The sequence below is a fragment of the Leucoraja erinacea genome, chromosome 8, assembly GCF_028641065.1.
Source record: "Leucoraja erinacea ecotype New England chromosome 8, Leri_hhj_1, whole genome shotgun sequence".
Classification (NCBI taxonomy): Eukaryota; Metazoa; Chordata; class Chondrichthyes; order Rajiformes; family Rajidae; genus Leucoraja; species Leucoraja erinaceus.
This window is the reverse complement of record NC_073384.1, coordinates 47,189,904-47,204,763: the sequence shown is the minus strand read 5'-3', so window position 1 is coordinate 47,204,763 and position 14,860 is coordinate 47,189,904. Positions and strand designations below refer to the sequence as shown.

Here is a 14,860-nt window from a genome sequence, read left to right as displayed (position 1 = left end):
TTTCACGCATAGAATGTGAATGTCAAGATAAGACCAGCAATTAATCCATGTTTTAAATGTTTCAATTAATCCATGTTTCAACAGAGTTGACGTGGAAAAGCTTTTCCCACTGAGAGTAGGGAAGATTCAAACAAGGGGACATGACTTGAGAATTAAGGGACTGAAGTTTAGGGGTAACATGAGGGGGAACTTCTTTACTCAGAGAGTGGTAGCTGTGTGGAATGAGCTTCCAGTGAAGGTGGTGGAGGCAGGTTCGTTTTTATCATTTAAAAATAAATTGGATAATTATATGGATGGGAAGGGAATGGAGGGTTATGGTCTGAGCGCAGGTATATGGGACTAGGGGAGATTATGTGTTCGGCACGGACTAGAAGGGTCGAGATGGCCTGTTTCCGTGCTGTAATTGTTATATGGTTAAATGCACTTGGGATGAGCAATTAAGTTACCATTAAACTACCAAATTATCATGAAAAACCCATTGGGTACACTAAAAGCCAAGGAAATTTGTCATCCTTATCCAGTCTGCATTATGTGATATACTTTAACCGTCCTGTATAGTTTTATGATTTTATGACTATTAATAAATTCATAACATGCAACCTACCCTGATAACAACAGGCAAACAACTTCAATCTTCCAGACAAACAACTACATTCAGTCTATTTACCTTGGCATTAAGTTCACCAGTGCAGGGCAATATGCCAGGTGGAAACTTTGAGAAATCTTCTGAAGATGTGGTGGCAAAGGTTATTGCAGCAAGAGGATGGAGCAATTCAAGTTTTTTGATTGCCAATCAAGTTAGATGATCTAAAGACGTACAGGTTTGTAGGTCAATTGGCTTGGGTTTGTATACTTGGTATAATTGTAAATTGTCCCTAGTGTGTGTAGGATAGTTTTAATGTGTGGGGATCGTTTGTCGGTGCAGACTCGGTGGGCCGAAGGGCCTGTTTCCGCGCTGTATCTCTAAACAAAAATTTAAAAAAGATGAGGATAATCTGAGTAGAAAATCCAGACCACTCTAGGGATAGATTAAATTGGACGGACGCATCGCTGCTTTCTCAATTAAACATCGAAAAAGCGAATCGAATTGTAATTGTGTGAGAGATTAAGGAGACCTTTTCGCGGATACAGATTTACAGAGTCGCAGTGCCGACCGAGATGTCCCATTTACCTGCATTTGGCCCATCTCCCTCCAAACCTTTCCTATCAACATACCCATCCAAATACATTTTAAATGTTGTTACTGTATCTCCTCAACTACTTCTGGCAACTTGCCCCATAAGCCCACCTTTGAAAAAGTTCCCCTTCCGGTTCCTTTAAATCTTTCCCCTCTCACCTGACACCTTATGCCCCCGTGTCCCTGATACTCATATCCTGGATGCATTCATCCTAACTATTCCCTTTATGATTTTATGCACCTCTTTAAGATCACTTATCAGTCTCCTGCACTCCAAGGAACAAAGTCCCAGTCTGCCCAACCTCTCTACCTTTAGTCCAAGTTCTCGAGTCTTAGCAACATCTTCGTAAATCTTCTCTGCACTCCTTCCAGCTTAATGCCATCTTTCCTAACGGGCTGTTAGCAGGTTGCAGTAATCCCTCCTCTATGCTCCTGAGACAGGGTGTGACCACCTGAAGTTGATGAATAGCCACAACCCCAACACAGATCATGGAGGACACCCACAGAAGCTACCAATGTGACTACTGCCTTTACTTTTGGCCAATTGATATGGACTATGTTGGCAAAGACCAGCATTTATTGCTCACCCCCACTTAACTGCTCAGCCGAGTATCTTGCTGAGTTATTTTGGATGGCAGTTAAGACGACTCCACAGTCAAAAAGGCACAACAGAAGATGTAATTCCTGCGGCAGCTGAGGTAGCGCAATCCGCCAAAGGTCCAATTCTATACGGCCATCGTATAGTCTGTCCTCACCTTCTCCATCATGATCTGGTTTGGCTCAGCCACCAAACATGACATCCGGAGGCTGCAGCGAATCGTCTGATCAGCTAAGAAGGTTATTGGCTGCAACTTTTCCTCCATTGACGAACTGTACAATGCAAGGGCCAGGAAGCGAGCGCGCCCTGGCCACAAACTCTTTGAATCACTTCCCTCTGGAAGGCGACTCCGGACTGTCAACGCTGCCACAGCCAGACTTAAAAACAGCTTTTTTCCACTAGTAATAGCTCTACTCAATAACCAAAATACTGTAGCCTCCTTTTGCTCTGGTATTTTATTTAATTCACATGTTTAATCAATAATGTTTTATTATTAACGTTTAACATTTTATGTGTCATTCCTAACTGTCACTGTATGTCATGTTGTTACTTGCGGGCGGAGCACCAAGGCAAATTCCTTGTATGTGAATACTTGGCCAATAAACGTTCATTCATTCAGCCATATTCATACGTTCGGAGTGACCAGAAAGGGTAAATGATTGCAGATATACTTGAAAAGCAAAAAAAAAACTACAGTTGCTGCATAATTGATATAAAATCAGGAAATGCTGGAGATACTCAGCATGTCAGGTAGCACCCATTAACATTTCAGATGTAACCCCCTTCATTACATTTCTTTGCCTGAAGAATTTTAGTGAACATGAAGGGCTTTTACGTCAACCTGGAAATATTAACGTATTATTATTGGAACAGTTTGGCTTAAAATTCAGATTTGTTCTCGCATTTGATTTTAAACTGCTCATCTGCACACATTTTCGGTTTATCTCATTTGTTGGAACAAACACATAAATCTCCAGGAGGTAGATAGATGAAGCCAATTATGATCAGAGGTTGAAGAAAATTACAGACTGCGTAAAGTGATATGATCTAATACTTAAAATATTATGCTGTAGTCTTGGGTAAGAGGGGGCAGTGTTACTGAAAGTATCCAACTTTAAAACTTATATTTAAAATATCACGGTGTGATCTTGTGTGAAAGATGTTTCTGCTGGAGTACACAAGGATTTCAAAACAGCAAGATCTAACCAGAGGCAAATTAAGCAAGATTATAGATAAAGAATCAGCGAGAGTATGGCAGCCTCATCCATCCAGCAAATAACAAAAACAAAACAATTAATTTAAATTATGTGCATTAGACTGAAAATGCTGGATTAAATTAAACAAATGAAATTGCACACATTTTCGGTTTACATCATGTAAAGGTTGAGGGTGTGGATCCCACCTCACAACATGTCCACATTAGACCCCCAAACTTCTCTTGTCTAAGTACATTGAGGACCCCTGTTTGTATTTCATATTTCTTTATTTTGCTCCATTAACATTTTCCCTCAAGTATTACATGACTGAAATTGTTACTACAATAGGGTGGCATGGGCGGTATAGTGGCGTAACGATGTATTCAAGAGAGAGTTAGTTATAGCACTTGGGGCTAATGGAATCAAGGGATATATTGCAAGAAAGCAGGAACAGGGTACTGATTTTGGATGATCAACCATGATCACACTGAATGGCGGTGCTGGCTCAAAGGAACGAATGGCCTACTCCTGCACCTATTTTCTATGTTTCTATGTACAGTTGCTGCCTTACAGCAACAGAGACCAAGGTCCGATCCTGATTATGGGTGCTGTCTGTACGTTCTCCCCGTGAATTGCATGGGTTTTCCCCAGGGGCACTGGTTTCCTCCCACATTCCAAAGATGTACAGGTTTGTAGGCTAATTGGCTTTAGTAAAATTGTAAATTGGCCCTGGTGTGTAGGACTGTTCCCGTGTACGGAGATCGTTGATCGACGTGGACTCGGTGGGCCGAAAGGCGCTGTACCTCTTTAGTTAACTAAACTAAAACTAAAAGGATGAGAGATAAACTTGCAAATACAAGGCTCACAATTTCCACAAAGCTATTTATATATATAATGCATATCGCATGGCTGCTCTGCTCAGATGTTTAATGGACAATTAGAACCATAGTTCAATGGAGAAAAGTATCAAAAATTAGCAATGAATGAAGCATTTCCTGTTCCCTCATTTCAAACAAAATCTACTTTCCATTACGTAAAGGCAAACTTGAGCGGGGTTAGAACTCAAGAAAACACAGATCGAGCAGCTGCCTTAAATTGTACAGAACAACTTAATTAATTCCATGTCCAATTTTGTTTTATATTAAAAAGAATTGCAGGTCTCCCATGCTGTTGCTCAAAACAGTTGGAAAAATGTAACTGCAAAGGGGAGGTGAATTGGTCTGTAAAAGTGAGTTTAATCTTCTCATTTGTTGGAACAAACACATAAAACCCCTCAACTAACACTCCTCTTCAACATGTGCTGAGTTCTGCATGGTGTGTGTAAGGAGATGAACTAAAAATAAACTGCAGATTCTGACCCGAAACGTCACCTATCCATGTTCTCCAGAGATGCTGCTTGACCCACTGAGTGACTCAGTAATTTGTTGACTTTTTTTGTTAATCAGCATCTGCAGTTCCTTATGTCAGTGAAATGTTGGGTTTGTGTAAGAAAAGTGTGTCAATTTCCAATGACCTCAGATTTGCATTTTTTAATACTGTGACGAGTTTCCGACCAGCATCTGGGTGATCATTAAGATGGCCAATTTCCAATTCCTGATTCCACATCTGTCTCAGCTCGTGTGATGGCAAAGCCTTCATCCATGTCATAATATGCTTGTGATTTTAAATTTCTCTTTTTTGAAAAGGCACATCCTTGATGATATGGAGAAATGTGAGAATGCTCGCCCATGGTCTCAAGTCATTCAAATTTGTGTTGGTGATTAATTCTTGCATTTGCTCCTCTCTGTGCATGTAATATATTTCTGGCAGCCTCCCATTTCACTGATTATTCCCATGTTGACTGACAACATTAGGTCATACATCAATTTTAATATATTGGCACCTTTTCCCTTTTCCCTTCATGGCCCCTAACTCCCTACCTCCTCCAGACCTAAACTCGTCTAAGATATCCACTTCTCGCTTCTATCCACTAAGGTCTTCCATCTATGTCCTTTAAAGTATTCACATTTCCTCATTCCCTCCAGCAAGGAGCTTATAAAAATGTTCCCTACATTTACTGAGTATCTCTGTATGTGGTTGAGAGTCATATTTTCTTTGATTAGGCTTTCATGAAATTCCTTGGGACATTTTTACTGCATTAAAGCTACATATAAATATAAATACGTTGTTGAATGTGCCTCAAAAATATGGAACTATTTATATCAAACACGAACAAGTTGGCATGCAGGCCTAAATAGAATCAAAATTGGTTTCAGTGTTTAAGAGTGAACGGTGCATGAAGTTAATGTGGGCAAGGAAAAGGAAAAGGTTTTGCTCTAATAGCATTTTTGATTTTCTTCACAGCACAATACGTTCTGCATTTAATGTTCTTAACTGATCACTGTGCAAGCTGTAACATGCTTACAAGAACAAATGATGAAGCAAAACAACAGCTTACTGTTGAGTTTTTGAACTGAAATTTTCTCCATTGAATATCAGCTTTATAAGCATCGGGAAAGGGTCAAACAAAGTTAAATGAGATTGAGATTAAAAAAGCAAAGGTTTCAACCAATTTTTATACAAAACAGTGACAAATAATGTTTTTTTCCTACCTTTCAGAGCAAACGTTTTTTTTTTTAAACCAATGAGACATAAATCGCTTTGATAAGATATTAAAGAAATCCACAGATCAAAGGCAGAATCATCCAAGCAAATTAAGGCAAATTCCATCTAAATGACAGATTAATGCTGGTTGTAAAATGATTGATGTATCTTAATATCACAATTTGATTTACGGTGCCTGCATCATTTGCAAAACGGACCTCAAAACACATTAAAGAACAACGCTTTGCAAGATGATAGACACCAAGTATGATGTCATCTTAAATTAAAATGCAGTGCAGTAAATTACTTTCAGAATGCCCAATGAATTAGTTGTATCAAACAATTTGAATGGTTACTTTCTCTTGCTTGATTAATATATTATTTTCCTCTGTTGCCTCATGTGGACCCGTCAAAACTCTAAAGATCTAAAGGGAAACCCAAACCTCTGATGGCACCAAGATAAATCTTGATGCTTTTTAAAGTCTTATTGCACTAATGATCGCCATTTGCTGCTTGGTCATCTTTCACTTCCAAAATTAATTAATAGGAACAGCTCTTTGCAGATACTGGACATTTCTGATTGAGCTAATAAACCTTTTGAAATTATAACGTGATTATTGATATTGTTTCACTAAACTGGCATGCAAAGCAGCAGTATTCTGCCCATCAGAGCAGGCTGAACTTCATGTTTGTACAGTTCTTAATAAGATTCCGTGTGGTAGGTTGGTTCAGAACATTAGCACACGTGGTAACCAGAGTAAGACAACAAATTGGGTAAATAATTGGCTCAGTGATGGAGGAAGGTTGCTTTTCACAATGGAGATTTGTATTCAATGGCGTGCCGCAGGGATCGGTGCTGGAACCTCTATTGTGTGACTTGGAAGAGAAAATATGTAGCATGATTAGTAAAGGGCCTGTCCCACTTTCACAACCTAACTCACAACCTTTTTTGCTCATGGACATTTTTCATCAGGCTAGAAAAACGCCTCGACCTGCTTGATGCCACGAGTACCTACGTCTAACATCACAACCTACCTACGACCTACCTACGACCTCGTGACGACCATGCTGCGAGTACGAGTCAAGGGCAAACTTGGCAACGGTTGTAAATTAGGTTGTGAAAGTGGGACAGGACCTTAAGTTTGAAGATTACACTAAAATTGGTGGTATATATAGTGGACAGTGAAGAAGGTTGTCTAATGTTACAGCAGGATCTAAACCAACTGAGAAAGGAAATGGCTGATGGAACTTAACTCAGCCAAATTCTAAGGTAATACACTTTGATAAGTTAAAGCAGGCCGTGATATACATTGTGATGGTTAGGGCCGAGTGGAGTGTTATTGAACAGCAAGATCATAGGGTACAAGTACATAGCTCCCTGAAACAGGTGACAAAGGTAGATAGAGTCATGAAAGCCAAGTGACTGAGTATAAGAGATGGGACATCGTGTTACAATTGGCGAGTTGTTGGTTAAGCCACATTTTGAGTATTGTATACCATTCTGATCCCCATGTAATAGGAAGGATGTGAATAAGCTAGAGTGGATGCAGAAAAGATTCTCAGGAACGTTGACTGGTTTGGAGGGCTTGGATATAAAGGAGAGATTGCATAGGTTGGGGCTGTTTTCCCTGGAATGAAGGACGTTGCAGGACTGTGGAACGGCACATAATAATAATGAGATCACAGCTTCCCATGACCAGACTCTAGGAAAGGTGTAATTGCATTGGAAATGTGTGTCATGAGATTTACATAGGTCACCAAGACAGGAACATTGATACAAATTGGAAAGGTTGAATAATCTGGCTTTTTTTTTAAAAGAGGCCAGATGAAAGACAGATTTCAGCACGACATTATTTCGGGCCAAGGAAGAAATATAAAGCAATCTATTTCCCTCAGTTGAATGGTTTAAAATCAGAGACATACATTTAAAGTAAGTAATTTTAAGCCTTTGTGGCCAAAACGGTAAGTTCCTGGTATTCATTCATTGCTAACTTTTCACAGAGAGTGGATTGCATAGCAAATTTAAAAAGTGGTTCTGTTCAATTTAATATAGAGACTTCTCCAATGAGTGCTGAAAATCACCTTACTGTAATTTCATATAGCTTGAATAAGAAACTGATATTCTATCACTCTTAAGTGGTCAAGCCAAATCCCTATGGCATGGTTACTTTGAAATCCTTCTTTCACTTTTAAAAATCCCACTACAGGTGCACAACCTTTTATCCGAAGATCCAAATAACGAAAACCTCCGAATACCGTACATTTTTTCAGTCCTTGAAGAAAGGTCCTTGAAAATGTTCACCAAGGGCGGCCCGCAGAGGTGACAGCGGAACCTCCGGTCGGTCCTCGAAGCAAGGGGAACTAAATCCCCATTCATAAAAGAGAAGGTGAGGGTATATTGCGCGGGAGGGTTAATAATTGACAATATGCTGCTACCTGCCAGCTGAGTTAAAAAGTTCCCACGGTAGACTCGCGATACACAGTCTTGCGTGGGAACTTTTTAACTCAGCGGGCAGGGAGCAGCAGATTGTCGCTCCCTTCAGTTTCACCCCACCTACACCCCTCTGCTTCCCAGCCATGTGTGTGACCCCTTCCCTCCCCTCTCCAGCTCCCCGCCCATTGCACCGGCGTGGGGGCTTTGCACTGTCTTCAAGTCGGCGATGCCAGCATACAATACCAGTCACCAGAGACGTCAGGACCAACGGGACACAGACCCCCAGGCCCACTGCAAGCACGGCGATCCCAGAGACCCACAGCCAGCAGCAGCCCAGCCCAGTTCCAACTCCAGAGGAAAACTGCAAACTAGCGGGAGACATCAGGACCACCAGAAGCCGCTCCCCGATGGGCCGCTACGGCGACAAGTAGCAGTTCGCCCACAGCCCGAGCTGTGCCCCCCTCATCGGGACACCGACCCCCAGGCCCACTGCAAGCACGGAGATCCCAGATCAGCAACTCCAGCCCAGCCCTGCTCCAACTCCAGAGGAACACGCTCCCCGTAGGGGCTGAAGCTGATGGTGTGCAAGGTAAGGGACGTCTTGGTCTTGGGGTCGCGCAGCTCGGGCTGTGGGCGAACTGCCACTTGTCGCCGTAGCGGCCCATCGGGGAGCGGATTCCTCTGGAGTTGGAGGGGGGTATTGTGCTGTTTGATCGCCCCCTGCTATCCCAGGGACAGGGAGACGGGACGTTCACCGAGGGCGGCCCGCAGAGGTGACAGCGGAACCTCCGGTCGGTCCTGGAAGAAAGGGGAACTAAATCCCCTTCATAAAAGAGAAGTGGAGGGTATATTGCCCGGGAGGGTATATCGCCTACCTGGAAGAAACCGGACATTTTTTCCAGGATGTCGTCTGCACACCAAAGCTCACGTTTGGCGCCAAACGCATGTCGCCTCTGCTGCACACGGATATAAGAGTGTGAAAATGTCGCCTTAGGCCGCCTAAGGGCATGTAGCCCCGCTAGGGTGACATGAGTGCGGGAGGTGATTCAATGCTGCGGTCACATTTACAAATTCAGGAATTCATTCAACACACTGCATTTCATACAGACATTTATTCTGCAAGAAAAAACGACAATGAAGACTCAAACTCGTGACCGAGGAACTGCCGGGATCAAGGCGCAAACTCGCGACCTTGTGGATATGAGCCGAGCACTCTACCACTGAGCCAGCCGTTAAAATCTACGCAAAAAAATTTCCATTCCGAAGACCGACAAATTCCGAATTACGAAAAGTGTCTGGTCCCAAGGCTGTCGGATAAAAGGTTGTGCACCTGTAATATGTTTTGCCATTCCAACAGTATATCCACAATGGATCCTTTGCATGCTGAAGGGCCTGTCCCACTTACGCGACCTTTACAGGCGACTGCCGGCACCCGTCATAGGCTGCCGAAAATTTCAACATGTTGAAAATTCAGCGGCGACCAGAAAGACGCTATGACTCTTTGGAGACTTCTCACGGCCATAGGAGACCTCTCACGACCATACAGCCTATGGTCGTGAGAGGTCCCCAAAGAGTCGTTGCGTCTTTCTGGACAGGCCCTTTGGGGAAGTAAAAAAAATCATGAAAACAACTCTACATGTTCCAAATTGCAACATTTCATTTCAATTTTTGTTTGTCTGCAGATAATTATTTGATAGAGCAGATTGAGAGACATTATTTCCTTTGGTACAAGTGGCCACATTTGGAGTATTGTTCTCAATTTCAGTCACTGCAATAGGAAGGATGCCATTAAGCTGGAAAGAATGCAGAGAAGGCTTACAAGGATGTAGCCAGGATAGAGGGACTGAGCTACAAGGATAGATTAGGCAGGCTTTATTCCTTGGAGTACAGAAGGCTAAGGAGTTATCTTATAGAGGTGCATAAAATCATTAGGGAATAGATGGACTGAATGCACAGAGACTGTTACCCATGGTATGGGAATCAAAAACCAGAGGACATGGATTTAAGGTGAGAGGGACAAGATTTAATACAAACCCGAGGGGCAACAATTTTCACTTAGAGGATGGTAGGTATATAGAACGAGCTGCCAGATGATGTAGTTATAGCAGGTAATATAACAGCATTTAAAGAACACTTAGACAGGTACATGGACAGGAAAGGTTTAGAGGGAAATGGGACAAATGCAGGCAAATGGGACCAGTTTAGATAGGGCATCTTGGTCGGTAAGGACAAGTTGGGCCAAAGGGCCTATTTCTGTACTGCATGACTTTAAGTCTAAACAAAGGGCCATAACCTTAGAAATTGAGCTATTTCCTTATGGGATAATGGGAGACAATAGTTCCGCACACAAATGGCCATAGAAATCTTGAACTGTCTCCTCCAAAGAAATTGTTGGGTTTAGATGAACTCAAAAGGTTAAAACTGAGGTTTGTTTGGCCTGAGTATGTAAGGTTACAAAACTACAGCAGGTAGGTGGAATTAAGATCTTGTTCAGCTATGGTCTAATTAAATGCCAGAATGTGTTTATCGGGCCAAATGCCCTGCTCCTTATTTCTATGCCCGTCACATGTAAACAAACTTTTTTCAGATAGCCCTGACCAAAAACATCTTGAAATGTTGCTGACAGAATGTCTTTTTAGTTGATTAGAGGATTGCCCTGTTTTTTAGGCTTTTAAATTAAACTAAATAAACCTTTTGAAACAATGGAGCATCCTGTGGCGAGAAACATTTTATGAGCTTTCCATCAACATTTCAGTAATTAAAGGGTGTTACTGTTCTGAGATCCATGCTGTTCACAATATGTCTTAATGTACTGGAGAAAACTCATTTTCAGTACTGGACCAAAACACTTGAAAATAAACATTAATGTACTTAAAAATAATCACCACCTGCTGACAAAATAATATCTGTTTCACCCTGGATTCACAGGCAGTCTCCCGTTCTGGGTGACACAGTAGTGCAGCAGTAGAGTTGCTGGCTTACAGCACCATAGACCTGAGTATGATCCTGACTACAGGTGCTGTCTGTGCATTTTGTACTTTCACTCTGTGATCGCGTAGGTTTTCTCTGGGTCCTCTGGTTTCCTCCCACATTCCAAAGACGTATGGGTCAGTGGTGCCGAAGGGCCCGTTTCCGCACTGTATCTCTAAACTAATCTAAACCTGACCTCACACCAGCTAGTTTCTCAAAGATGCAATCAGAATGGCATACCAACCCTATAGTAAATTGACACATTATGGAAATAAAAATGACTGAGGTGAAATTAATCCTCAGTGAATTAAGCTCTAAGTAATGTTCAAGCCCTTAAACTCGTTTTCACTGAAAATTCCAAAGATCGAATGATTAGCCCGAGTAACAAACTATTTAACATAGTCAATAACTGGAAGACATAAGGATGCACAACAAAATATCACAAGGAAGTTTACTGCTTATTGTAAGGAGCAGCGGGAAGGGTGGAGAAATCTTGACGTTTTGGGTCAGGACCCTTCTTCAGATTTTGAAGGCAAAATAGTTCCCGAATTGAAACATCGTCTGTCTATTCACAGATGCTGCCTGACCCCCTGAGTTCCTCCAGTACTTTATTTTTTTGTGCTAGATGATGGTCATATCATTGTAGAAAAATTTGGAAAGAGTAACTGCAGTTCTATGGGCTTGAAGGTAGATGTGGAAGGGTGAAAACAGGTCCTCAAGTTCAGGTCTTAATTGACGGAAGGATAATAGTGCAAGAGAGAACCCGGCAAAAGTAGTTTAGGAGCAGGTGCTTGCAGGTAAAACAACATCTGACCAGTGGGAGTGTTTTGAAAGAGAGACAGCATTCTCACTCACACTCACAAACAAACACGCACACTCACACACAATATCACACGCACCCTCATACTTTCATCATACTTTCATCGAAATGTGGATGTGAATGTGTGTGAAAGCAACAATGTAGTTTGCTTGCTTTCACCAGTAGGGGCACAGAATATAAGAATTGAAACATTATGTCACAATGTTACAAAACACCGTTTAGGCTGCCCTTGGAGTATTGTGTGCAGTTCTGGACACTGCATCACAGGAAGAATATGATCGTGCAGAGGAGGTTCACAAAAATGCTGTCTGGATTGGAAGTCTTGATATGATAGGTTGTGCTTGTCTCTCTAGCAGCAAAGGAGGCTGAGATATAACCTGACTGAAAGATAGAAGATCATGAGAGGCAAAGACAGCAAAGATGGTCAACATCTTTTTTTCCCATGGTAGGATATAAAAAAACAAGAGGGCATAATTTTAATATGAGAGGTAGGAGATTTAAAGGGGATCTCGATTGTCAAAACCTATATTTGATTGTTTTCATGTGCCAGGTTTACGCAACCTGATCTAAATCTGTCAATTGGAAGTGATTAATATGAATGAATGAATGAAAGAAAAAAATAAGTTACATATTTGGCCAGGCATCATGTACTACATGTGAATATGCTTGCACATCGCACAGGCCTATAAGGAATTTTGTTATGATCGTGTCATGTGATTAAACAAGTTAGGGCAGTCTTTTTCTATTCCAAACATACTTACATTAATTCACATGCATTCGCACATAAATCCCTAAGGGGTAGAATTGGAGATCGGACAAAATTTGGAGGAAGTGTGAGAGAATTTTTGGAAAATTACTGCAGGTGAGTTCATGCCATTTATGAAGATGAGGGTGAGGTAAGTAGGACAGAGTACGGAGATAGATTTCCAAAGAAAATGGTTAGTTTGCTGTGGTTTTACCATTGCTGATAGAAAGGAAAACTTCCAAACTTAGAACTTTGAACTGACTAGAATTGGGAAAAAGAATGTACATGTGGACTGGAACAAATTGCAGGCAAAGGAAGCGCTAAATTCACGGGGAGATTAAAAAGAGAAGCAAAAATTAAAACTTTTTCAGAAAACATTAAAAAGCCAGTGGAGGCATGGAGTCATAGTTATACATTATGGAAACAGGCACTTCGGCCCAACTTGCTCACACCGACCAACATGTCCCATCTACATTAGTCCCACCTGCCAACATTTGGTCCATATCCCTCCAAACCTGTCTTATCCATGTACCTGTTCAACTGCTTCTTCAAATGTTGGGATAGTCCCTTCCTCAACTACCTCCTCAGGCAGCTTGTGTCAAACATTCACCACCTTTTGTGTGAAAATGTTACCCTTCAGATTCCTATTAAATATTTTCCCCATTCACCTTAAATTTATGACCTCTGGTCCTCGATTCATCTCATCCGGGCAACAGGCCCTTCAGCCCAATTTGCCTCCACCGACTACCATGTCCCATCTACACTAGTCACACCTGCCTGAGTTTGGCCCAGATCCAAACCTGTCCTATCCATGTACTTGTCTAAATGTTTCTTAAACGTTGCAACAGTACCTGCCTCAACTACCTCCTCTGGCAGCTTGTTCCATATACCCAACACCATTTGTGTGAAAAAGTTACCCTTCAGGTTCCTATTAAAGCTTTCCCCCTTCACCTTAAACCTATGTCCTCTAGTTCTCGATTCGCCTACTCTGGGCAAGAGACTCTGTGCGTCCACCTGATCTATTCCTCTTATGATTTTGTACACCTCGATAAGATCACCCCTCATCCTCCTACACTCTAAGGAATAGATTCCTAGCCTGCTTAATCTCCCCCTACAGCTCAGGTCCTCGAGTCCTGGCAACATCCTCGTAAATCTTCTCGGCACCCTTGACTCTGAACCCTTTCCAGCTTGACGACATATTTCCTATAACATAGTGCCCAAAACTGAACACAATACTCTAAATGTGGCCTCACTAACATCTTGTACAACTGCAGCATGGAGGTATTCAACATGGAGTTCAACATGGAGTATAACGTCAAAGTTTAAATGCCACTTTGCTATCAAATATGGCACTTGTTCTTTTTAATAATGTTCTGAAAAGTGTAAAAAAGAACAAAATGTTTTCTCATATGGTGTAGGAAGTACCAAGAACACAAGTGAATCATTTCTGCTTGATGGTGCACCACTCACCACCCCGTCATCTTATGCCACATGGGTCACACGGTCCGTTCAAACCAGTCATGCGAAAGGTAGCCAGTTTATTTTCAATCAAATGTGCTATGAGAAAATGTCTTCTATTTCTGGTAATGTACTATATGCCGTGAGGCAGCTCAGGATTCAATTGCAAAGTTGGAGACCACAGTGAAATGGAGGAAGTGACTCTAGTGTGCATGATTATTGACATGATTGGAATAGCTCTGGGGTTAATTAATGTGCCCCCCCACCCCCGAAAAGGCCAAAACATGAAAAACTGTAAAAAGGTTTAGGCACAAAATGTTGGAGTAACTCAACGGGTCAGGCAGCATCTCTGGAGAGAAAAAGAATAGGTGACGTTTTGGGTTGAAACCTTCCTTCAAAGAAGATGCTGCGTGACCTGTTCAGTTACTCCAGCATTTCATGTCTATATTCAGTATAAACCAGCATCTGCAGTTCCATCCTACACAAAAAAGGTTAGGCCTTCTCTCAGCTATCATTGAGAAAGAAGTCTACAAGATTTTCTTCGAAACTCTTCTTTTTCTTCGAAAACAATTTTTGATAATCAGTACATTTTCACGTGCATGGAAATTTTACAAAGATATTTTTTTTCAAATTCTTAAATGTATTGTGAGCTCACCTTACCTTGGAGGTAAAACATGGGATTTTGGCTGAATCCAGTGCCTTATAGATCCTTTTTGCTAGACTTCACTAGCAGCCACTGCCTGTCAGTGACTCAAAGACTGCCCTCAACTACATAGAGAAAACTAGGATCCTGTGACTGTTATCCCTATTCAGCCAACAAGAGGACAACTCAAATAAACAAAATAAATGGCACAACGTATTTTTGGAGAACGGGGAGGG

At 41.7% G+C, this 14,860-nt stretch overlaps 1 protein-coding gene across 1 annotated transcript in view; it reads right to left on the bottom strand.

The window, feature by feature from the left end:
* The window catches only part of LOC129699659 (protein kinase C epsilon type), a 418,244-nt gene that overhangs the window by 51,078 nt on the left and 352,306 nt on the right, over positions 1-14,860 (bottom strand). The gene's annotated exons all lie outside the window — the stretch shown is intronic.